General features: G+C 45.3%; 1 protein-coding gene across 1 annotated transcript in view; it reads left to right on the forward strand.

The window, feature by feature from the left end:
- Positions 1-14,105: 14,105 nt before the first annotated feature.
- LOC112221479 (alpha-1,3-mannosyl-glycoprotein 4-beta-N-acetylglucosaminyltransferase C) overlaps positions 14,106-22,383 on the forward strand; it is a 41,565-nt gene continuing 33,287 nt past the window's right edge. Inside the window, exon 1 of the mRNA XM_042304338.1 lies at positions 14,106-14,395. The gene's annotated coding sequence lies outside the window, so the exon portion shown is untranslated. The remainder of the gene's footprint in view (positions 14,396-22,383) is intronic.

The following is a 22,383-nucleotide window of genomic DNA, read 5'->3' on the forward strand; positions in this document are numbered from 1 at the left end:
CGATGTGCAAAACTGATAGAGACATACCCCAAGCGACTTACAGCTGTAATCGCAGCAAAAGGTGGCACTACAAAGTATTAACTTAAGGGGGCTGAAAAATTTTGCACGCCCAATTTTTCAGTTTTTGATTTGTTAAGAAAGTTTGAAATATCCAATAAATGTCCTTCCACTTCATAATTGTGTCCCACTTGTTGTTGATTCTTCACAAAAAAATGCAGTTTTATATCTTTATGTTAGGAAGCCTGAAATGTGGCAAAAGGTTGCAAAGTTCAAGGGGGCCGAATACTTTCGCAAGGCACTGTACCACTACTTTCCCAATGCTACACATTCCTTTGTCTCATTCCCTTCTGCACACTTCTCACACCTAGGAACCTCCCTCCTACACACTGCTGCCACATAGGAACATCTAGGAACCTCCCTCCTACACACTGCTGTCACATAGGAACCTCCATCCTACACACTGCTGCCACATGCCCATAAGCTTGACACCTGTAACAACGTAATTTATTCGGCACAAAAGCTCGTACAGATTAACATATATCCTAACATCTCTTTTGGGGGGGGGGGAAAGACTCAACATCAACACTCTAAATAACAGACTACGACTCTTCTGTTTCACCACTCACGCCACCCTGTCTGTGTTGCACCGGAATCTTCCCGTTCAGTTGGTCGACTTTCACATTTACCTCTATCCCAGTAATCACTCCTTTCAGTGGAGCCCTTTCCTTGAGAGTAAAACAATTCACATCTCTTGCCCCCATTTGTTTAACACAGAGCACCTTCTCCCTCTAACCAGCAGAAACACAAAGAATTATCACAAGACCACTTCTGGTTACCCTCACCGATTCCACAGCACCCAACTCTGTTTTCACCCATCCTGAACCCACAAATGGATCAGCCAAGAGACAGGGGTCCACTTTTTCCAAAAACGTCACTCCTACTGTTCCTACGTGTTATTTCTTACACTAGTACCCCAGGTCATCTTAGGTTTCATTACATACAGCCGAGAAGAACTACTGAATATAAGATCAGCGTCAACTCACCATCAGTACGACCAAGAATATGTTTTTCGCAATGCGGATCCTGTGTTCTGCCTTGCAACCAGTGTAACGGAGTGGATTACATGCAGCGACCCAAAAAAACGACTCAGAAAAAGAGGGAAACGAAGCGGTCTTCTGGTCAGACTCCGGAGACGGGCACATCGTGCACCACTCCCTAGCATTCTTCTCGCCAATGTCCAGTCTCTTGACAACAAGGTTGATGAAATCCGAGCAAGGGTAGCATTCCAGAGGGGCATCAGAGACTGCAACGTTCTCTGCTTCACGGAAACATGGCTAACCGGAGAGACGCAATCCGAAGCGGTGCAGCCAGCGGGTTTCTCCACGCATCGCGCCGACAGAAACGAACATCTTTCTGCTAAGAAGAGGGGCGGGGGGTGTATGCCTTATGACTAACGTGACATGGTGTGATGACAGAAACATACAGGAACTCAAATCCTTCTGTTCACCTGATTTAGAATTCCTCACAATCAAATGTAGCCGCATTATCTACCAAGAGAATTCTCTTCGATTATAATCACAGCCGTATATATCCCCCCCCAAGCAGACACATCGATGGCTCTGAATGAACTTTATTTAACTCTCTGCAAACTGGAAACGATTTATCCGGAGGCTGCATTCATTGTAGCTGGGGATTTTAACAAGGCTAATCTGAAAACAAGACTCCCTAAATTTTATCAGCATATCGATTGCGCAACCAGGGGTGGAAAGACCCTGGATCATTGTTACTCTAACTTCCGCGACGCATATAAGGCCCTGCCCCGCCCCCTTTCGGAAAAGCTGACCACGACTCCATTTTGTTGATCCCTGCCTACAGACAGAAACTAAAACAAGAGGCTCCCGCTCTGAGGTCTGTCCAACGCTGGTCCGACCAAGCTGACTCCACACTCCAAGACTGCTTCCATCACGTGGACTGGGAGATGTTTCGTATTGCGTCAGACAACAACATTGACGAATACGCTGATTCGGTGTGCGAGTTCATTAGAACGTGCGTTGAAGATGTCGTTCCCATAGCAACGATTAAAACATTCCCTAACCAGAAACCTTGGATTGATGGCAGCATTCGTGTGAAACTGAAGGCACGAACCACTGCTTTTAATCAGGGCAAGGTGTCTGGTAACATGACTGAATACAAACAGTGCAGCTATTCCCTCCGCAAGGCTATCAAACAAGCTAAGCGCCAGTACAGAGACAAAGTAGAATCTCAATTCAACGGCTCAGACACAAGAGGCATGTGGCAGGGTCTACAGTCAATCACGGACTACAGGAAGAAACCCAGCCCAGTCACGGACCAGGATGTCTTGCTCCCAGGCAGAATAAATAACTTTTTGCCCGCTTTGAGGACAATACAGTGCCACTGACACGGCCTGCAACGAAAACATGCGGTCTCTCCTTCACTGCAGCCGAAGTGAGTAAGACATTTAAACGTGTTAACCCTCGCAAGGCTGCAGGCCCAGACGGCATCCCCAGCCGCGCCCTCAGAGCATGCGCAGACCAGCTGGCCGGTGTGTTTACGGACATATTCAATCAATCCCTATACCAGTCTGCTGTTCCCACATGCTTCAAGAGGGCCACCATTGTTCCTGTTCCCAAGAAAGCTAAGGTAACTGAGCTAAACGACTACCGCCCCGTAGCACTCACATCCGTCATCATGAAGTGCTTTGAGAGACTAGTCAAGGACCATATCACCTCCACCCTACCTGACACCCTAGACCCACTCCAATTTGCTTACCGCCCAAATAGGTCCACAGACGATGCAATCTCAACCACACTGCACACTGCCCTAACCCATCTGGACAAGAGGAATACCTATGTGAGAATGCTGTTCATCGACTACAGCTCGGCATTCAACACCATAGTACCCTCCAAGCTCGTCATCAAGCTCGAGACCCTGGGTCTTGACCCCGCCCTGTGCAACTGGGTTCTGGACTTCCTGACGGGCCGCCCCCAGGTGGTGAGGGTAGGCAACAACATCTCCTCCCCGCTGATCCTCAACACTGGGGCCCCACAAGGGTGCGTTCTGAGCCCTCTCCTGTACTCCCTGTTCACCCACGACTGCGTGGCCATGCACGCCTCCAACTCAATCATCAAGTTTGCGGACGACACAACAGTGGTAGGCTTGATTACCAACAACGACGAGACGGCCTACAGGGAGGAGGTGAGGGCCCTTGGAGTGTGGTGTCAGGAAAATAACCTCACACTCAACGTCAACAAAACTAAGGAGATGATTGTGGACTTCAGGAAACAGCAGAGGAAACACCCCCATCCACATTGATGGAACAGTAGTGGAGAGGGTAGCAAGTTTTAAGTTCCTCGGCATACACATCACAGACATCACAGACAAACTGAATTGATCCACTCACACAGACAGCATCGCGAGGAAGGCGCAGCAGCGCCTCTTCAACCTCAGGAGGCTGAAGAAATTCGGCTTGTCACCAAAAGCACTCACAAACTTCTACAGATGCACAATCGAGAGCATCCTGGCGGGCTGTATCACCGCCTGGTATGGCAACTGCACCGCCCTCAACCGTAAGGCTCTCCAGAAGGTAGTGAGGTCTGCACAACGCATCACCGGGGGCAAACTACCTGCCCTCCAGGACACCTACACCACCCGATGCTACAGGAAGGCCATAAAGATCATCAAGGACATCAACCACCCGAGCCACTGCCTGTTCACCCCGCTGTCATCCAGAAGGCGAGGTCAGTACAGGTGCATCAAAGCTGGGACCGAGAGACTGAAAAACAGCTTCTATCTCAAGGCCATCAGACTGTTAAACAGCCACCACTAACATTGAGTGGCTACTGCCAACACACTGTCAATGACACTAATTCTACTCCAGCCACTTTAATAATGGGAATTGATGGGAAATGATGTAAATATATCACTAGCCACTTTAAACAATGCTACCTTATATAATGTTACTTACCCTACATTATTCATCTCATATGCATACGTAGATACTGTACTCTATATCATATATCATATATCATCGACTGCATCCTTATGTAATACATGTATCACTAGCCACTTTAACTATGCCACTTGGTTTACATACTCATCTCATATGTATATACTGTACTCGATATCATCTACTGTATCTTGCCTATGCTGCTCTGTACCATCACTCATTCATATATCCTTATGTACATATTCTTTATCCCCTTACACTGTGTATAAGACAGTAGTTTTTTTGGAATTGTTAGTTAGATTACTTGTTCGTTATTACTGCATTGTCGGAACTAGAAGCACAAGCATTTCGCTACACTCGCATTAACATCTGCTAACCATGTGTATGTGACAAATAAAATTTGATTTGATTTGATTTGATTTCCTACTAATTTCCTACTAACGTAGAATCATCTTTAACCTGACCCTCGGTGTAAGCCTCAGGCTCCGAGAACTTCACCACACCTACCACCTCAGATACTTCACCCTCCTTCACTTCCATTCCTCCTCCTGTATTCAACTCACTCTGCTTACATTTTCTACCACTTTAACAAACCATCTCCGTTTTTTACACCATTTTTAAATGACTCGACCTTAATCCTCCCTCTCTCTCTTAGACCTCCTCTTCCTCTCTCTCTCTTAGACCTCTGCCTCTCTTTTTCCCTCCATTCCTCCTCCATATTCCGAGTATATGTCTCCTTATGATAATACTGTTCTTCTCCTGACATACATCTTGATCTTGCCTTGTCAAGGGACGCCATTTAACATGGCATGGCACTGTGACAGACTGCATCCAATTTATTGAGTAGAGTGTTGGGGGCTATTGTGTAAATGACATCGCCGAAGTCGAGGATAGGTGGGATGGTCAGTTTAGGGCATGTTTGGCAGCATGAGTGAAGGATGCTTTGTTACGAAATAGGAAGCCAATTCTAGATTTAACTTTGGATTGGAGATGTTTGATATGGGTCTGGAAGGAGAGTTTACAGTCTAACCAGACACCTAGCTATTTGTAGTTGTCCCCATATTTTAAGTCAGAACCGTCCAGAGTAGTGATGCAGAACGGGCGGGCAGTGATCGGTTGAAGAGCATGCATATACATTTACGGAAGGAGAGTTGTATGGCATTGAAGCTCGTCTGGAGGGTTGTTAACACAGTTTCCAAAGAAGGGCCAGATGTATACAGAATGGTGTCGTCTGCGTAGAGGTGGATCAGAGACTAACCAGCAGCAAGAGCGACATCATTGATGTATACAGAGAAGAGAGTCTGCTCGAGAATTGAACCCTGTGGCACCCCCATAGAAACTGCCAGAGGCCCGGACAACAGGCCCTCCGATTTGACACACTGAACTCTATCAGAGAAGTAGTTGGTGAACCAGGCGAGGCAATCATTTGAGAAACCAAGGCTATCGAGTCTGCCGATGAGGATGTGGTGATTGACAGAGTTGAAAGCCTTGGCCAGATCAATGAATACGGCTGCACAGTATTGTTTCTTATCGATGGCGGTTAAGATATCGTTTAGGACCTTGAGCGTGGCTGAGGTGAACCCATGACCAGCTCTGAAACCAGATTGCATAGCAGAGAAGGTGCGGTGTGATTCGAAATGGTCGGTAATCTGTTTGTTGACTTGGCTTTCGAAGACCTTAGAAAGGCAGGGTAGGATAGATATAGGTCGGTCTGTAGCAGTTTGGGTCTAGAGTGTACTCCCCTTTGAAGAGGGGGATAACCACAGCTGCTTTTCAATCTTTGGGAATCTCAGACGACACAAAAGAGAGGTTGAACAGACTAGTAATAGGGGTTGCAACAATTTCGGCAGATAATTTTAGAAAGAAAGCGTCCAGATTGTCTAGCCCAGCTCATTTTGTAGGGGTCCAGATTTTGCAGCTCTTTCAGAACATCAGCTATCTGGATTTGGGTGAAGGAGAAATGGGGAGGCTTGGGCAAGTTGCTGTGGGGGGTGCAGGGCTGTTGACCGGGGTAGGGGTAGCCAGGTGGAAAGCATGGACAGTCATAGAAAAGTGTTTATTGGAATTCTCAATTATCACGGATTTATCGGTGGTGACAGTGTTTCCTAACCTCAGTGCAGTGGTCAGCTGTGAGAAGGTGCTCTTATTCTCCATGGACTTTACAGTGTCCCAGAAGTTTTTGGAGTTTGTGCTACAGGATGCAAATTTCTGTTTGAAAAAGTTTGCCTTTGCTTTCTTAACTGTCTGTGTATGTTGGTTCCTAACTTCCCTGAAAAGTTGCATATTGAATACTTCGACATCTTCAGTAAGAAGCAAGTCGCCACCCTTCCCCACCCATTGTCCATATGATTGTGCCATAGAACCCCTACCCAGCTCCACACCTCCCCGGGGTCATCTGTACTCCCTCTCAACACCTGAAGCAGCAGTCATGGACAGTTACATCCGGGAGTCACTGGAGGCTCGATTCATTCGCACCTCTACATCCACAGCTGGTGCAGGTTTCTTCTTTGTGGGTAAGAAAGATTGAGGACTGCATCCTTGCATTGATTACAAGGGCTGAACCAGATTACGATCAAGAATCGTTACACCCTACCCCTGATGTCCTTCGCCTTGGGGTTGGCCCAAGGGGCCCAATTTTCACCAAACTGGACCACCACAACGCTTGCAATCTGGTGAGAATCAGGGAGAGAGATGACCCTGGTAGGGGACCCACGAACAGACTTTACGTTCCGATATCAGCCCGGTCCCGAGTACTACAATGGGGACACTCCTCTAAACGAACTGGGCATCCAGGGGTTAATCGGACACTGGAGTTCCTGAGGCGGAAATTCTGGTGGCCCAACATGATTGGGGATGTGAGATCCTTTGTTGCGGCCTGTTCCACCTGTGCCCAACCCAAGTTGTTTACATCTGTCTGGGTGATGGGGTGGGATGTGCTTCAATCTGAGGAGAACAGAGCAGAAACATAAGGCCAAGGGAGGAGAAATGAACCTCGCTGCTCAAAGTTCAGCGCTGGTTCAAGTTGCCGAGAACCACAACTACCTTTGTTAATGTTTGATCAAGTTGTCACCGATTTACTTTTAATTGATTGCTTCATTATTCAAAACATTTTCTTTATGAAACACTATGGGAAAGTGACAAGAAGAAAGTTAGCTTAGAGTTAAGTAGACAGACAGTTAGTTTAGGGTTAAGTAAACAGACAGTTAGTTTAGGGTTAAGTAAACAGACAGTTAGTTTAGGATTAAGTAAACAGACAGTTAGTTTAGGTTAAGTAAACAGACAGTTAGTTTAGGGTTAAGTAAACAGACAGTTAGTTTAGGGTTAAGTAAACAGACAGTTAGTTTAGGGTTAAGTAAACAGACAGTTAGTTTAGGGTTAAGTAAACAGACAGTTAGTTTAGGGTTAAGTAAACAGACAGTTAGTTTAGGGTTAAGTAAACAGACAGTTAGTTTAGGGTTAAGTAAACAGACAGCTAGTTTAGGGTTAAGTAAACAGACAGTTAGTTTAGGGTTAAGTAAACAGACAGTTAGTTTAGTGCTAAGTAAACAGACAGTTAGTTTAGGGTTAAGTAAACAGACAGTTAGTTTAGGGTTAAGTAAACAGACAGCTAGTTTAGGGTTAAGTAAACAGACAGTTAGCCTATTTCCTCACGCAGCCCACCCACCCTTCTCTGGACCGGCGACACCACTACTTATCTTCATATTTGTTGTATCATTTAAGATACATTGGAAGTCCATTTGAAGAACGTTTTGTGATTTACAAGTAAAGGGTTATGTTCAAAATACAATATATCACATAATGAGGGCCAGTCCTGACTCCCTGGATCACATAATGAGGACCAGTCCTGACTCCCTGGATCACATAATGAGGACCAGTCCTGACTCCTGGATCACATAATGAGGGCCAGTCCTGACTCCCTGGATCACATAATGAGGACCAGTCCCGACGCCCTGGATCACATAATGAGGACCAGTCCTGACTCCCTGGATCACATAATGAGGGCCAGTCCTGACTCCCTGGATCACATAATGAGGACCAGTCCTGACTCTCTGGATCACATAATGAGGGCCAGTCCTGACTCCCTTGATCACATAATGAGGACCAGTCCTGACTCCCTTGATCACATAATGAGGACCAGTCCTGACTCCCTGGATCACATAATGAGGGCCAGCCCTGACTCCCTGGATCACATAATGAGGGCCAGTCCTGACTCCCTGGATCACATAATGAGGGCCAGTCCTGACTCCCTGGATCACATAATGAGGACCAGTCCTGACTCCCTGGATCGCATAATGAGGGCCAGTCCTGACGCCCTGGATCACATAATGAGGACCAGTCCTGACTCCCTGGATCACATAATGAGGACCAGTCCTGACTCCCTGGATCACATAATGAGGACCAGTCCTGACTCCCTGGATCACATAATGAGGGCCAGTCCTGACTCCCTGGATCACATAATGAGGGCCAGTCCTGACTCCCTGGATCACATAATGAGGACCAGGCCTGACTCCCTTGATCACATAATGAGGACCAGTCCTGATGCCCTGGATCACATAATGAGGACCAGTCCTGACTCCCTGGATCACATAATGAGGACCAGTCCTGACTCCCTGAATCACATAATGAGGACCAGTCCTGACTCCCTGGATCACATAATGAGGGCCAGTCCTGACTCCCTGGATCACATAATGAGGGCCAGTCCTGACTCCCTGGATCACATAATGAGGACCAGTCCTGACTCCCTGGATCACATAATGAGGACCAGTCCTGACTCCCTGGATCACATAATGAGGACCAGTCCCGACTCCCTGGATCACAGAATGAGGCCCGTCCTGACTCCCTGGATCAACAGGTGACACTTTTTTTTTTTTTTATCCAGTCAAATCAAGTGTTATTTTTATTGACAGGCTTCTCATAGTGAAATGGCATCAAAAGTAAGAGATGAGAATAACAAATATTAACAAATAATGAAAGAGCAGCAGTAAATAACAATAGCGGGGTTATATACAGGAGGGGACCGGTAGAGAGTCATGGTGCGGGGGCCCCGGTGTTGAGGTAATTGAGGTAATATAATAATTGAGGTAATATGTACATGTAGGTAGAGTTATTAAAGTGACTATGCATAGATAATAACAGAGAGTAGCAGAGAAGAGTGAGGGGGAGCATGCACTGACCAACTGGCAAGTGTCTTCACTGACATTTTCAACCACTCCCTGTCTGAGTCTGTAATACCTACATGTTTCAAGCAGACCACCATAGTCCCTGTGCCAAAGAACACTAAGGTAACCTGCCTAAATGGCTACCGACCCGTAGCACTCACATCTGTAGCCATGAAGTGCTTTGAAAGGCTGGTCATGGCTCACATTAACACCATTATCCCAGAAACCCTAGACACACTCCAATTTGCATACCGTACCAACAGATCCACAGATGATGCTATCTTTATTGCACTCCACACTTCCCTTTCACTCCTGGACAAAAGGAACACCTACTGTATGTGAGAATGCTATTCATTGACTACAGCTCAGTGTTCAACAACATAGTGCCCTCAAAGCTCATAACTAAGCTAAGGACCCTGGGACAAAACACCTCCCTCTGCAACTGGATCCTGGATTTCCTGACTGGCCGCCCCCAGGTGGTAAGGGTAGGTAACAACACGTCTACCACGCTGATCCTCAACACAGGGGGCCCCCCAGGTGGTGCGTAATCAGCCCCCTCCTGTACTTCCTATTCACTCGTGACTGAACGGTCAAGCACGACACCAACACCATTAAGTTTGCTGACGACACAACAGTGGTAGGCCTGATCACCAACAACAATGAGACAGCCTATAGGGAAGAGGTCAGAGACCTGACCGTGTGGTGAAGGACAACAACCTCTTCCTCACCGTGATCAAGACAAAGGAGATGATTGTGGACTACTGTCACGACTTCCGCCGAAGTTGGTCCCTCTCCTTGTTTGCGCGGCGTACCGCGGTCGACATCACCGGTTTTCCACTGATCCACTTTTCATTTTCCATTTGTTTTGTCTTCATTGTTTCCTGGTTTCCATTCCCATAATTATATGTTCCTTATTTAACCGTCTGGTTCCCCCATGGTTTTGTGCGTGTCCGTTGTAAGTTGGTCTGTATTTGTGAGCTTAAATATTTTCCTTCTTGGAATATGTCTTACCTGCTACACCGAGACGCCTTACAACTACAGGAAAAGGAGGACCGAACATGTCCCCTTTCTCAGCTGTAGTGGAGCAGGTTGAGAGCTTCAAGTTCCTTGGCATCCACATCACCAACAAACTAACATGGTCCAAGCACACTAAGACAGTCGTGAACCTATTCCCCCTCAGGAGACTGAAAATATTTGGCATGGGTCCTCAGATCCTCAAAAGGTTCTAGAGCTGCACCATTGAGAGCATCCTGACTGGTTGCATCACGGCCTCGTATGGCAACTGCTCGGCCTCCGACTGCAAGGCACTACAGAGGGTAGTGTGTAGTATATCCTGGGCCAAGCTTCCTGCCATCCAGGACCTCTATACCAGGCTGTGTCAGAGGAAGGCCCTAAAAATTGTCAAAGACTCCAGCCACCATAGTCATAGACTGTTCTCTCTACTACTGCATGGCAAGCGGTACCGGAGTGCCAAGTCTAGTTCCTAGAAGCTCCTAAATAGATTCTAAACCCAACCATAAGACTCCTGAACAGCTCATCAAATGGCTACCAGACTATTTGCATTGACACCCCCCCCCCTACTCTGATGCTACTCTGTTATTATCTATGCATAGTCACTTTAATAACTCTACCCACATGTACATATTACCTCAATTACCTCGACACCAGGTGTCCCCGCACATTGACATTGACTCTGTACTTGTACCCCCTGTATATAGCCTCCACATTGACTCTGTACTGGTACCCCCTGTATATAGCCTCCACATTGACTCTGTACCGGTACCCCCTGTATATAGTCTCCACATTGACTCTGTACCGGTACCCCCTGTATATAGCCTCCACATTGACTCTGTACCGGTACCCCTGTATATAGCCTCCACATTGACTCTGTACCGGTACCCCCTGTATATAGCCTCCACATTGACTCTGTACCGGTACCCCCTGTATATAGCCTCCACATTGACTCTGTACCGGTAACCCCTGTATATAGCCTCCACATTGACTCTGTACCGGTACACCCTGTATATAGTCCCGCTATTGTTATTTACTGCTGATCTTTAATTATTTGTTATTCTTATCTCTTACTATTTTCTTAATACTGCATTGTTGGTTAAGGGCCTGTAAGTAAGCATTTCACTGTCAGGTCTACTACACCTGTTGTATTCAGCATTTCACTGTAAGGTCTACTACACCTGTTGTATTCAGCATTTCACTGTGAGGTTTACTACACCTGTTGTATTCAGCATTTCACTGTAAGGTCTACTACATCTGTTGTATTCAGCATTTCACTGTGAGGTATACTACACCTGTTGTATTCAGCATTTCACTGTGAGGTTTACTACACCTGTTGTATTCAGCATTTCACTGTGAGGTCTACTACACCTGTTGTATTCAGCATTTCACTGTGAGGTCTACTACACCTGTTGTATTCAGCATTTCACTGTGAGGTTTACTACACCTGTTGTATTCAGCATTTCACTGTAAGGTCTACTACTGTTGTATTCAGCATTTCACTGTAAGGTCTACTACACCTGTTGTATTCAGCATTTCACTGTGAGGTTTACTACACCTGTTGTATTCAGCATTTCACTGTAAGGTCTACTACTGTTGTATTCAGCATTTCACTGTAAGGTCTACTACTGTTGTATTCAGCATTTCACTGTGAGGTTTACTACACCTGTTGTATTCAGCATTTCACTGTGAGGTTTACTACACCTGTTGTATTCAGCATTTCACTGTGAGGTCTACTACACCTGTTGTATTCAGCATTTCACTGTAAGGTCTACTACTGTTGTATTCAGCATTTCACTGTGAGGTTTACTACACCTGTTGTATTCAGCATTTCACTGTGAGGTCTACTACTGTTGTATTCAGCATTTCACTGTGAGGTCTACTACAAAAGGACTTGAGTTCCTGTATGTTATCACAATCACACCATGAGTAGTTAATCATGAAACATGCACCCTTCTTCTTCCTGGAGAGATATTTATTCCTGTCTGCGTGATGAACTGAAAACCCAAAAGGCTGTGTCTCCGACAGTATGTCCCGAAAGAGTATGTTACAATTTTTATTTATTTTTATTTCACCTTTATTTAACCAGGTAGGGAAGTTGAGAACAAGTTCTCATTTACAATTGCGACCTGGCCAAGATAAAGCAAAGCAGTTCGACAGATACAACGACACAGAGTTACACATGGAGTAAAACAAACATACAGTCAATAATACAGTATAAACAAGTCTATATACGATGTGAGCAAAAGAGGTGAGAAGGGAGGTAAAGGCCAAAAAAATAGCCATCAGTTGCCCATTAGACCCTGCTGCCTATAAACATAGACTTGAAATCACTGGTCACTTTAATACATGGAACACATTATGCATTACTCATCTCATATGTATATACTGTATTCTACTGTATCTTAGTCTATGCATTACTCATCTCATATGTATATACTGTATTCTATTCTACTGTATCTTAGTCTATGCATTACTCATCTCATATGTATATACTGTATTCTATTCTACTGTATCTTAGTCTATGCATTACTCATCTCATATGTATATACTGTATTCTATTCTACTGTATCTTAGTCTATGCATTACTCATCTCATATGTATATACTGTATTCTACTGTATCTTAGTCTATGCATTACTCATCTCATATGTATATACTGTATTCTATTCTACTGTATCTTAGTCTATGCATTACTCATCTCATATGTATATACTGTATTCTATTCTACTGTATCTTAGTCTATGCATTACTCATCTCATATGTATATACTGTATTCTATTCTACTGTATCTTAGTCTATGCATTACTCATCTCATATGTATATACTGTATCTACTGTATCTTAGTCTATTCATTACTCATCTCATATGTATATACTGTATTCTACTGTATCTTAGTCTATGCATTACTCATCTCATATGTATATACTGTATCCTATTCTACTGTATCTTAGTATATGCATTACTCATCTCATATGTATATACTGTATTCTATTCTACTGTATCTTAGTCTATGCATTACTCATCTCATATGTATATACTGTATTCTACTGTATCTTAGTCTATGCATTACTCATCTCATATGTATATACTGTATTCTATCCTACTGTATCTTAGTCTATGCATTACTCATCTCATATGTATATACTGTATTCTATTCTACTGTATCTTAGTCTATTCATTACTCATCTCATATGTATATACTGTATTCTATCCTACTGTATCTTAGTCTATTCATTACTCATCTCATATGTATATACTGTATTCTATTCTACTGTATCTTAGTCAAGGCCGCCCCGACATCACTCATCCAAATATTTATATATTTTTAATTTAATTCCTTTAGATTGTGTGTATTGTGTGTATTGTTGCGAAATTGTTAGATATTACTTGTTAGATATTACTGGACTGTTGGTGCTAGAAACACAAGCATTTCGCTACACCCACAATAACATCTGCTAAACACCTGCATATGACCAATACAATGTATGTATTTGGAGGCTGCTGAGGGGAGAATGGCTGATAATAATGTAGCAAAAGTAATGGCATCAAACACCTTCAAACTATGTGTTTGATTTATTACCATTCCACTAATTCAGCTCCAGTCATTACCATTCTAACATTTGAATAGTCCTCCTAATTTCAAGTGTCAAAACAAGCAATTATAGTGTAGAAAATCAATATACCTTCTAAACCGCTGTGAAATATATCTTCCATAACCAAAAGTATTGTATTTTCAGCTCTTTGAAGCTGGTGTACAATACCGAAAGTAAAAGATAGGGAAAATGCACATATAACACATCTACAGCTTCGGCTTCTTAGACCTGCGTTCAACGAGAATGATAGATCTATAACACACATTTCTATGTGAATTTGGTTGTGTGGCCCAAAAAAAGTGACATATTTCAAATGGTTAAAGGAAGGGTAGGTTTTGGGTATGAACGTCCCAGAGATCATTGATAGTACTAACCACCCACTCACAAACACCAGGAAGTACCGGGAGATATGAACCACCACAGTACCATTTATATTGCGAAGGGACCGAATAACTAACAGCAGCACTTGCTCTCATACCGCCGTCTGAGGGGAGAGTATATTGATGCCGGTGATAGAACGCGAGAAACTTACCGAAAGTTTTTTTAAATCTCTATTTTTCTTCACAACCGTGTGTATAAAACACGTGAGTTTTGGTGTATTGGCCTGATGTGACAGCGGAGCTCCGTTCAGTGAATTAAAGACGTCACGCACACCGGCGACAGGTGGGTCAATAACATGTAGTTCGTCTCATGCTTAGTTTACCCATAATACTCGCATTACAAACGAGTCTAGGCTACTGTTGATGTGCTAGCTAGACCATTAAACACCAGAAGGACCATACTGGGGAGATTACAGCAACACTACTAGTTTATAGGCCTACTGTTAATCACAGGTCTGAACGCAGTGAAGGCTGAGACATTACAGTCTAGTTCCCGAACACTGGATGTTTTACATGTGTGTCCCAGATACACATTAAAAGCTCAGATATGGGGCTTTTGTGATTATGTGTCACTGATTTATTTATTATTATTTATTATTATTTAATGTCAAAAGTGGAATTGTGTTCTTAGAAATGTTTACACATGAATTCAAAAGGAAAAGCTGTCAAGAGTCAATAAGTATTCATCTCGTAATGAATCATGTGGACATTGAGCAAGTTGAGGTGACTGAACTGCTTGGAGAAACCCTGGATTGTAAACTGTCAAGGTCAAAACATGTTGATTCAACAGTAGCTAAGATGGGGAGAAGTCTGTCCATAATAAAGCACTGCTCTGCCTTCTTAACAGCACTATCAACAAGACCGGTCCTACAGGCTCTAGTTTCTACCCTCTTAGCAACAATATCAACAAGGCAGGTCCTACAGGCCCTAGTTTCTACCTTCTTAACAACACTATCAACAAGGCAGGTCCTACAGGCTCTAGTTTCTACCTTCTTAACAACACTATCAACAAGACCGGTCCTACTGTCACGGTTCATGAATCCACTGCCTCCCTCTCTCTAACTCTTTCTCTCTCTCACTATCAACAAGACCGGTCCTACTGTCACGGTTCTCTGAATCCTCTCTCTGCCTCCTCTCTCTCTCTCTTTCTCTCTCTCTCTCTCTCTCTCTCTCTCTCTCTCTCTCTCTCTCTCTCTCTCTCTCTCTCTCTCTCTCTCTCTCTCTCTCTCTCTCTCTCTCTCTCTCTCTCTCTCTCTCTCTCTCTCTCTCTCTCTCTCTCTCTCTCTCTCTCTCTCTCTCTTTCTCTCTCTCTCTCTCTCTCTCTCTCTCTCTCTCTCTCTCTCTCTCTCTCTCTCTTTCTCTCTCTCTTTCTCTCTCTCTCTCTCTCTCTCTTTCTCTCTCTCTCTCTCTCTCTCTCTCTCTCTCTCTCAATTCAATTCAATTCAAGGGCTTTATTGGCATGGGAAACATGTGTTAACATTGCCAAAGCAAGTGAGGTAGACAACATACAAAGTGAATATATAAAGTGAAAAACAACAAAAATTAACAGTAAACATTACACATACAGAAGTTTCAAAACAGTAAAGACATTACAAATGTCATATTATATATATATATATACAGTGTTCTAACAATGTACAAATGGCTAAAGGACACAAGATAAAATAAATAAGCATAAATATGGGTTGTATTTACAATGGTGTTTGTTCTTCACTGGTTGCCCTTTTCTCGTGGCAACAGGTCACAAATCTTGCTGCTGTGATGGCACACTGTGGAATTTCACCCAGTAGATATGGGAGTTTTTCAAAATTGGATTTGTTTTCGAATTCTTTGTGGATCTGTGTAATCTGAGGGAAATATGTCACGGTTCATGAATTCTCTCTCTTTTTCTCCCCGTGTTTGTGTGGGCGTGGTTCCCAATCTCGGCCTGATTGTCTGTGCCAGCTGGAATCACTTATCTTCCCTTTATATGTTCTGTAACCAGTGTTTCTTGTTGTCAGGTCGTTGTTACTTCTCTGAGGTTGTGTTGTGTGTCTGTGCTCATCTCTCACCGCCCTTGTGTGGATTATCTGCTGTGCTTCCTCCTACCCATCCGGACACACTCCCTGGATTTCTCAGCACGCTATCATAGGAAGAGGCGCCTAGTCCCTGGGTCGGATTCCGTCTGAGTACAGTCTGTCTGTCCTGTTGCTGCTGTAAACTGTATTCATTAAACCATCGTTGCTTGCATCTTGCATCCGCCTCTGTATTGTCACAGAACGATCTGACCAGACCATGGATGCAGCGAGTTCAACGAGTCTGACCAAAATTCATTTCCCGCAGTATCACGAGAATGGATCAACAAGAGGAGAACATCTCCAGCACAGGTCGGGCAGTACAAGCCCTTGCGACGCAGGTATCCCAGCTGACCCAACAATTACAACATCTGAGGGGTCTCGATGCGCCACCTACACCGGCAGTTCAACCCGCCCCGCCAGAACCGGATTCCCAGCTAGAGCCACGGCTACCGACACCAGAGGGTTATTCAGGTGATCCTGACTATTGCAGAGCTTTTCTTACGAGATGTTCCATGCAATTCTCGTTGCAGCCACGGACCTTCAACCGTGAACAGTCTAAGGTAGCATTCGTACTCACACTGCTATCAGGCAAAGCGGCTCTTTGGGGAACGGCGGTGTGGGCGAACCAGGACCCATGCTGCACCTCTTTCCAGACACTCTCCGAGGAGATGAGAAGGGTCTTCGATCGGGCCGTGGCGGGTAGGGAGGCGGCCAGACTACTCGCTGACCTTCGCCAAGGAGACCGTTCAGTATCGGAATACTCCATCCAATTCCGCACTCTGGCCGCAGAGTGTCAGTGGAACGAGGAGGCGCAGTGGGACATGTTCCTGCATGGGCTGGAGGACCGGATCCAGAAGGAGATTTATGTTCTGGACCTTCCCCGGAATTTAAATGGACTAGTGGAACTAGCCTTGAGGGTCGACGCTCGTCTGAGTCGTATTGGCCGCCGAGCATGCCCTAACAGACCGTATAACGACACGGAGGGCTGGCATGCCAGCGGCGGGAACACGGCCAGTTCATCCTCTGCTCACGAACCCATGCAGCTGGGGAGAGCTCACCTCTCCCGGGAAGAGAGGGAGAGGCGGAGATCCCAAGGACTCTGTCTCTACTGTGGTAGAGCGGGCCACTTTATCCACTTCTGCCCGGTAAAAGATCAGGCCCGGTAGTAAGCATGAGGCTACTATCGGGTGGTGTCACCACAGAGAAGACCTCATCACATCTACTCTCCTCCCGGTAAGACTAAGATGGGCCACCCACACGCACGACACCCAAGCCTTACTGGACTCAGGAGCAGAGGGTAATTTCATGGACTTCAAGCTCGCTCACAAACTCCAGATTCCTATCACCTCACTCTCGCACAAGATATCCGTCAACGCTCTCAATGGTCAAGAACTCCCCAACATTTCTCACACCACTGAACCTATCACACTCATCACTTCTGGCAATCACACTGAGACACTATCATTTCTACTCATGGACTCACCCCTTGCACCATTAGTTCTCGGCCACCCTTGGCTCACCCAACACAACCCCAGAGTTGACTGGGGTCATAACTCTATATCCATGTGGAGTAACAAGTGCCTTGAGTCCTGTTTGGTGTCTGCTTGTTCGTCTGTGTCTGATTCTGTGTTTCTAGAGGAGGCAGTGGATTTGTCTAACGTGCCCGTTGAATACCTCGACCTGAAGGAGGTGTTCAGTAAGTCCCGTGCTGCTTCTCTTCCTCCGCATCGTCCCTATGACTGTGCAATAGAATTATTGCCAGGTGAGTCTCCGCCTAAAGGCAAGTTATATTCACTCTCTGTTCCTGAGAGGGAGGCTATGGAGAGATACATCTCTGGTTCTCTGGCATCTGGATTCATTCGTCCTTCCTCTTCTCCAGCGGGGGCGGGGTTCTTCTTTGTGGGGAAGAAGGACGGTTCTCTGCGTCCGTGCATTGATTACCGTGGGTTGAATAACATCACAGTGAAGAATACCTATCCCTTACCGTTGATGTCCTCAGCCTTTGAAAGGTTACAGGGAGCATCCGTGTTCACTAAGTTGGATGTACGGAATGCATATCATTTGGTTCGCATAAGGGGGGACGAATGGAAGACCGCGTTTAACACCCCCAGAGGGCACTTCAATATTTGGTCATGCCTATGGACGTAGTTTCTGACAGGGGGCCCCAATTTGTGTCCAAGTTTTGGCAAGAGTTTTGTAGGTTACTGGGAGCGAGTGTCAGCCTGTCTTCAGGGTTTCATCCCCAGAGCAACGGTCAAACGGAGAGGGCCAACCAAGATTTGGAGAGAGTGTTGCGATGTTTGGTTTCTAAGAATCCCTCTTCCTGGAGTCAACAACTCTCTATGGTTGAGTACGCTCACAATTCGTTGCCAGTGGCAGCCACGGGTCTCTCTCCGTTTGAGTGTAGTTTAGGTTACCAGCCACCTATCTTTCCCAGTACGGACTCCGAGGTCACTGTTCCCTCCGCTCACGCTTTCATCCAGAGGTGCCGTCACGCATGGAGCAGAGCCCGTGAGACTCTTCTCCGGGTGGGGCGCGCACCAAGGCTAAGGCCGATCGCCACCGTTCGAAGCCTCCGGTATACGTCGTTGGCCAAAGAGTGTGGCTTTCTACTAAGAACATTCCACTCCGATCCGTTTCGAACAAGCTTGCCCCCAAATTTATCGGCCCGTTCAAAGTCACCAGGATCATTAGTCCGGTGGCGGTCCGGCTCAAGCTTCCTCCGGCGTATAGGAGAATTCATCCTACCTTTCATGTGTCTAAAATAAAACCTGTGTTTCAGGCACGCATTAACCCGCCGGTCCCGGTTCCCCCGCCGCCACGACTTGTTGATGGGGAACCCACCTTTTCTGTCAATCGTATTTTGGACTCTAGAAGGAGGGGACGCGGATTCCAGTACCTGGTGGACTGGGAGGGTTACGGCCCGGAGGAGAGAAGTTGGGTACCTGCTAGGGACATTCTGGATCACTCCCTTATCGATGATTTCAATCGACAGGTAAATTCGCCTGGGAACGCCAAGAGGCGTTCCTAGGGGGGTATTGTCACGGTTCATGAATCCACTGCCTCCCTCTCTCTCTCTCCCTCTCTCTCTCTCTCTCTCTCTCTCTCTCTCTCTCTCTCTCTCTCTCTCTCTCTCTCTCTCCCTCTCTCTCTCCCGTGTTTGTGTGGGCGTGGTTCCCAATCTCGGCCTGATTGTCTGTGCCAGCTGGAATCACTTATCTTCCCTTTATATGTTCTGTAACCAGTGTTTCTTGTTGTCAGATCGTTGTTACTTCTCTGAGGTTGTGTCGTGTGTCTGTGCTCATCTCTCACCGCCCTTGTGTGGATTATCTGCTGTGCTTCCTCCTACCCATCCGGACACACTCCCTGGATTTCTCAGCACGCTATCATAGGAAGAGGCGCCTAGTCCCTGGGTCGGATTCCGTCTGAGTACAGTCTGTCTGTCCTGTTGCTGCTGTAAACTGTATTCATTAAACCATCGTTGCTTGCATCTTGCATCCGCCTCTGTATTGTCACACCTACAGGCTCTAGTTTCTACCTTCTTAACAACAATATCAACAAGGCAGGTTCTACAGGCCCTAGTTTCTACCTTCTTAACAACAATATCAACAAGGCAGGTTCTACAGGCCCTAGTTTCTACCTTCTTAACAGCACTATCAACAAGGCAGGTCCTACAGGCCCTAGTTTCTACCTTCTTAACAACAATATCAACAAGGCAGGTTCTACAGGCCCTAGTTTCTACCTTCTTAACAACACTATCAACAAGGCAGGTCCTACAGGCCCTAGTTTCTACCTTCTTAACAACACTATCAACAAGGCAGGTCCTACAGGCCCTAGTTTCTACCTTCTTACAACAATATCAACAAGACAGGTCCTACAGGCTCTAGTTTCTACCTTCTTAACAACAATATCAACAAGGCAGGTTCTACAGGCTCTAGTTTCTACCTTCTTAACAACAATATCAACAAGGCAGGTCCTAGTTCCTACCTTCACAACACTATCAACAAGGCAGGTCCTACAGGCCCTAGTTTCTACCTTCTTAACAGCACTATCAACAAGGCAGGTCCTAGTTTCTACCTTCTTAACAGCACTATCAACAAGGCAGGTCCTACAGGTCCTAGTTTCTACCTTCTTAACAGCACTATCAACAAGGCAGGTCCTAGTTTCTCCCTTCTTAACAGCACTATCAACAAGGCAGGTCCTACAGGCCCTAGTTTCTACCTTAACACTATCAACAAGGCAGGTCCTACAGGCCCTAGTTTCTACCTTCTTAACAACATTATCAACAAGGCAGGTCCTACAGGCCCTAGTTTCTACCTTCTTAACAACACTATCAACAAGGCAGGTCCTACAGGCCCTAGTTTCTACCTTCTTAACAACACTATCAACAAGGCAGGTCCTACAGGCCCTAGTTTCTACCTTCTTAACAGCACTATCAACAAGGCAGGTCCTACAGGTCCTAGTTTCTACCTTCTTAACAGCACTATCCACAAGGCAGGTCCTACAGGCCCTAGTTTCTACCTTCTTAACAGCACTATCAACAAGGCAGGTCCTACAGGCCCTGGTTTTGTCTCACCCGTACTACAATTTTGAAACCATTACAATACATTCATTACAGAATTTACAACACATGAAGTGTGTACCCTCAGGCCCATACTCCACTACCACAGATCTACAACACAACATCCATGTGCATGTGTGTGTTTAGTGTGTATGTTATCACGTGTGTGTTTAGTGTGTATGTTATCACGTGTGTGTTTAGTGTGTATGTTATCACGTGTGTGTTTAGTGTGTATGTTATCACGTGTGTGTTTAGTGTGTATGTTATCATGTATGTGTGTATGTGTCTGTGCCAATGTTTGTGTGTCTTCACAGTCCCCGCTGTTCCATCAGGTATTTTTTATCTGCTTTTTAAATCTGATTCTCCTGCTGCATCAGTTACCTGATGTGGAATAGAGTTCCATGTAGTCATGGCTCTATGTTGTACTGTGCGCCTCCCATAGTCTGTTCTGGATTTGGGGACTGTGAAGAGACCTCTGGTGGCATGTCTTGTGGGGTATGTATGGGTGTCTGAGCTGTGTGCTAGTATTTAAACAGACAGCTTGGTGCTTTCAACATGTCAACACCTCTCACAAATACAAGTAGTGATGAAGTCAATCTCTCCTCCACTTTCAGCCAGGAGAGATTTGCATGCATGTCATTAACGTTAGCTCTCCGTGTACATTTAAGGGCCTGTTCTGAGACAACTGCAATTTTTCCAAGTCCCTCTTTTGGCACCTGACCAAACTACTGAACAGTAGAACGGGTGAGACAAAACCAGGGCCTGTAGGACCTGCCTTGTTGATATTGTTGTTAAGAAGGTAGAAACTAGGGCCTGTAGGACCTGCCTTGTTGATAGTGTTGTTAAGAAGGTAGAAACTAGGGCCTGTAGGACCTGCCTTGTTGATAGTGTTGTTAAGAAGGTAGAAACTAGGGCCTGTAGGACCTGCCTTGTTGATAGTGTTGTTAAGAAGGTATAAACTAGGGCCTGTAGGACCTGCCTTGTTGATAGTGTTGTTAAGAAGGTAGAAACTAGGGCCTGTAGGACCTGCCTTGTTGATAGTGTTGTTAAGAAGGTATAAACTAGGGCCTGTAGGACCTGCCTTGTTGATAGTGTTGTTAAGAAGGTAGAAACTAGGGCCTGTAGGACCTGCCTTGTTGATAGTGTTGTTAAGAAGGTATAAACTAGGGCCTGTAGGACCTGCCTTGTTGATAGTGTTGTTAAGAAGGTAGAAACTAGGGCCTGTAGGACCTGCCTTGTTGATAGTGCTGTTAAGAAGGTAGAAACTAGGGCCTGTAGGACCTGCCTTGTTGATAGTGCTGTTAAGAAGGTAGAAACTAGGGCCTGTAGGACCTGCCTTGTTGATATTGTTGCTAAGGCAGAGCAGTGCTTTATTATGGACAGACTTCTCCCCATCTTAGCTACTGTTGTATCAACATGTTTTGACCTTGACAGTTTACAATCCAGGGTTTCTCCAAGCAGTTCAGTCACCTCAACTTGCTCAATTTCCACATTATTCATTACGAAATGTAGTTGTGGTTTAGGGTTTAGTGAATGATTTGTCAAAAATACAATGCTTTTAGTTTTAGAAATATTTAGGACTAACTTATTCCTTGCTATCCATTCCAAAACTTAAGAACAACTTCTTATTTTCAATGACTGCCTAGGAACAGT

This window comes from Oncorhynchus tshawytscha, linkage group LG22 (genome assembly GCF_018296145.1).
Source record: "Oncorhynchus tshawytscha isolate Ot180627B linkage group LG22, Otsh_v2.0, whole genome shotgun sequence".
NCBI lineage: Eukaryota > Metazoa > Chordata > Actinopteri > Salmoniformes > Salmonidae > Oncorhynchus > Oncorhynchus tshawytscha.